The sequence below is a fragment of the Eumetopias jubatus genome, unplaced genomic scaffold (assembly GCF_037043125.1).
Source record: "Eumetopias jubatus isolate StellerSeaLion01/CBP00866 unplaced genomic scaffold, mEumJub1_p1.0 scaffold_6, whole genome shotgun sequence".
Classification (NCBI taxonomy): domain Eukaryota; kingdom Metazoa; phylum Chordata; class Mammalia; order Carnivora; family Otariidae; genus Eumetopias; species Eumetopias jubatus.
Genome location: NW_028274812.1, coordinates 31,743,254 through 31,747,819, shown reverse-complemented (window position 1 = coordinate 31,747,819; position 4,566 = coordinate 31,743,254). Strand labels below are relative to the sequence as shown.

Below are 4,566 nucleotides of genomic sequence, written 5' to 3'. Positions count from 1 at the left end.
CATCTGCAAAATGGTGATAATGTGTGCTAAGTCATTTTTGCATTATTATTATTGCCTCAGGCCCACAAGACAGGGGCCCCATTATGAGGGCAATGCCCAGTGCATCTCTGAACCACATCTTTAACTCTTGCTGGTCAGAGGCCCACCTGTTCCTAACTACTAACTGGTTAAAAGCACATCAATTAATCCACATTCTCTATTTTCTCATTGTTCCGTCTCTTTCCACAAAGTTTTTCTTATTTCATCTCTTCTATGTCAACCTACCAGAATGGTTTCTCCTGAAATTGTTCAAGTCCATTTCTACTAGGTAATCTGGATGGTTTTCCTTCCAACACTACCATAGATTCTCCCTCTGATCAATAGCCCTCTATCCTTATTTCTTGCATTATTCTATTTTTTTAAACCTCACACTCATACAAAAAAACTTACCAACAAACTGGATCACTCATACATTGCCGTTGGGAATGGAAAATGGTACAGCCACTCTGAAAAACAGCTTGGCAGTTTCCTAAAAAAAAAAAAAAAATTATCCACAGCCTGGCCCACTCCAGGATGGCACAGTAAATCAGGGATGTGGGGCGGGGTCACTGTGCCTCCTGTATCTTCTTGTTCCCTACTCTGAAAGAGGAGATAGGACAATGTGGAGAATTAACAAATCCCGGTGTGGGGAGAAACTCTTTATAAGATGTTTCTTCCATTTCTTATGGGCTGCACCGGTAACTAAAGTGACTATATGCCAACACAGAGAAGAAACGCTGAGGTTTTGTGTTTGTCTGCTTTGAACGTACAGAATCCCAGTCTGATGCCATAGCTCTGCTAAATGGAATTCATTTATATAGAAGATCAATTAATATGCAATATCCATTTGGGAGTTAACGCTCTTCTGAATCAACTAACCACAGTCTTGAAAGCTGTGTTAAGATAAATTCACTAGCTACAGGAATGAAAGTTGTGGGCAGACCTTAATTGTCCCACGCAGTTTTTTCCAATTAATAATGCTGCTTTACCTCAAGAATATGTTTTCTTCCAGAAACTTTGCAGTGGCATGCATAATCCAGTGCTGAAGCTCCCTTACTGTCCGATGACAGTGCCGCTTCCTAACGCCCCCCCAGCCCCTCCCCATCTTGTTCCAGATCCAGAGATTGGACCCAGCTCTTAGGAATGGACTCACCAACAAACAAGTGACTCTTGATTTTTATCAGACAAGTAAACAAAAGAGGCAAAAGCAAACCAGTAATAGTGATAGAACAGAAAACAATTGAGGAAATGAATATAGCTCAAAGTTCCGAAAGTGTACAAAGAAAAGGTATTAGTATTATGTTCAAATGAAATCTTTATCTATGGTGGTTTTAATTCTCTTAAAAGAAAAAAGAGAACTCTATCTGAATCCATCCAACAACTGATTTTATGGCTGTCACTTTTGAAATATATAATAATGTGACAACAAATTTGGTATTAAATTTACCTTGAATGACAAAAACTTAAAAATGATTTTTTTTGTATTTGTATTTGTCACATTATTGTTGAGCCATTGTCAACAAGAAATACGCTTTGAGTTGTTTTATTAGATCCCAGGACACTGAGATCATGACCTGAGCCAGAGACAGACATTTAACCAACTGGGCCACCCAAGCACCCTCAGAGTTGCAACTTTTCCTAATGAAGACTAAATAAGCAGTCTTTAATTTCCTTTAATACTTTAGAAAAGTATTTTTTCAGTCTAAATATGTTGTTTCTGAACCTTACCCTTCTGTGAGTTTATTTCATAAATTGAGGACATATGACAGTGATACCAAAGGAAAGATAACGATCATAGGAGTGGTCTTTGGATCATTCATACATACACACAATCGTATGTAAATATAGATATCTGCTTTCTCATTTATTAATTATGTTTAGTGAAAATTAGTTGGCTATGCAGTATTATTATCCACTTCCTTTGCCAGCTAGGTTTGAGAGGGTATATTTAACATATTTAAATCTTGATAAATTAATAAAAAAATAAAGAGAATATTTCATTAAGATATGATATTTAATATTTATTGTCTAAATCGAATTTCCTATGTAAAATAAATGGGTTATTTGGGGGGGAAACTAAGTATCATACAATCCAGCAGTTGTATTACTGGGCATTTAGCCCAGAGAAATAAAGATTTATGTTTGCAAAAAAACCACGTGAATGTTCACAGCAGCTTTATTTGTTATAACCATAAAATGGAGACAATCCAGATGTCCTTAAATGAAGAATAGTTAAGCAAGCTGCATATCCATACCATGGAATACTACTTATCAACATATAGAAATTCACTATCGAGGGGAACCTGGGTGGCTCAGTCGTTAAGGGTCTGCCTTCGGCTCAGGTCATGATCCCAGGGTCCTGGGATCGAGCCCCACATCGGGCTCCCTCCTGAGTGGGGAGCCTGCTTCTTCCTCTCCCACTCCCCCTGCTTGTGTTCCCTCTCCCACTGTGTCTCTCTCTGTCAAATAAATAAATAAAATTTAAAAAAAAAGAAACTATCAATATATGCAACATGGATCTAAAGAGCATTAGGCTGAATGAGAAAAATCAATCTCCAAAGGGAATATACTATAGGATTCCATTTATAAAGCATTCTTGAAAGGATGAAATTATACAATGGGGGAACAGATGAGTGCTTGCCTAGGATTAAGGAGGGAGTGAGCGTTAAGAGGGGAGTGGCATGGCTTTAAAAAAGCAAGATGAAGGATGGGACTGTTCTGTATCTTGACTCTATCCTGGTTTTGACATGGTACTGTAGCATTGCAAGATGTTACCACTGGGGGAACCTCAGTATAGAGTAAACTTGGTCTCTGTATTATTTTGGGTATTATTTCAACTGCATGTGAATCAGCAATTATCGGGGAAAAAAGTTTCAGAAAAATGATTTGTGAATTTTTACTTGCCCTTTTTATTTTCCTTTTGGATTAACTGGCATATCATAGATATGATACCTTTTATTATTATATTCTACATTCAGTCTCATTTTTTTAAAAAAGGTTCCTTTAAAGCTGGGCATCTTTGTTACATTTAGAGGAATACAAATATATAAAAATATAAACACAGAGTGATTTCCCCTGATTGTTTTGACCTACCTTTTCAGCTCAATGTTCCTCTATCTTTACTCATATTTTTAACTTTTTTGTCATCCATTTTAGTATTTGCAAAATCATAAAATGAGGAAGGGGCCAAGTTGGTTTCATACAAAGTGCCAGTCAGGATATATTAAAAGCAACGTGTTTGGGAATGGTGGCAGAAACCTCTCACTAGAGAGCTTGGAATCTCTGCGTTGACCTTGAACTCCGACAGTCAACAGCGCTGGTGGTCCCGAGCCAGGTCAGGGCCCCCCGGCGTGGCGTCCCTGGGAGCCCGGCCTCTGCGCCCCAGCTGGATGCAGTGGGATCCACCACCTTCGTGCTTTAATAGCGGCCCCGCGCGGCAGCGGAGGGAACTGCAGGTGTTCAGCGGCAAACTTGGCCCTTGTGCTAAGCACGGGTGCAGCGGGTCAGGGTCACATTCAGTCCTGATTCTGCCCTGGGAAGTGGGTGGGCAGGGGGCTGGGTGACCGGCCACTCCCGCTCGCATGCACTGGACCACCCTCTGGAGTGCTCACAACAAAGGGACTTGGAGAGAGGAGGGCAATGAAGAGTTCATGGGATTTGTGAAGGTTCAATTCTGGCAATTAATGCCAAACAGTTTTCCAAAACGGGTGTAGTTGCTATCCATCATCCCTATCTCCATCATCTTTTTAATTTTTTTCGTTCTGGTGGTGTGAAAGGGCATCCCATCTTGCGTTATTTTGACCCTTCAGGATTTGTTTTACTCCTATTCTTCCCCATCTCACTAAGAGGAACCATCAACCACCCACACCCTCAAGCCGAAACCTCCAGTCACCCTAAATTCCTCTCTCCCCTGCCTTCACATGAGCAGGTCCTGTTGGTTCCACTTCCAAACACATCTTTTTCTCTTCATCTCCACCACTACCTTCATGGTCCAAACTACTGTCTCTCTCTCTCTCTCTCTCAAAGCTCCCATAGATCTCCCTCCATCCCTGCTAATCTACATCCCCACTCAAGTGCACAAGCAGAGACAATGACCTTCCTGAGACATAAATTCTGGCATTCCCTGTTGAAAAGCTGGCTCCTCCCTACCTCCGCAACATCCTCTGTTTACTAGATTTCAGCCATATGGGCCTTGGTGTCATCTCTGACCATGTCAAGACCTTTTGCACACACTAGGGAAGACTCTCCCTCAGGATGACTGCCTCATTCTCATCCTTCAGGTCTTAGTTCAAAAGTCTCCTCTCCATGGAGAGGCCTTATCTAAATTAGGACCCCACACTGAATTCCTCAGTCACTTACTCTTTCGTATCACCATGTTTTTCCCTTCATGACAACTCTGTAGGATAATGGGAGATTCTGGTATTTATTTATAGTTTGTCCATTCCACTGGAATATAAGTTCCATAAAAGCAGAGATTGTGTTTATTTTGATCACACCTAAATTCCTAGCATCTCGCAGCATGTCAGTTCAGAGAAGTCATTCAACAAA

General features: G+C 40.6%; 1 pseudogene; it reads left to right on the top strand.

Moving 5' to 3' along the window:
- The first annotated feature begins 638 nt into the window (after positions 1–638).
- LOC114225646 (splicing regulator RBM11 pseudogene) lies at positions 639–1,313 on the top strand (annotated as a pseudogene).
- Positions 1,314–4,566: the final 3,253 nt, after the last annotated feature.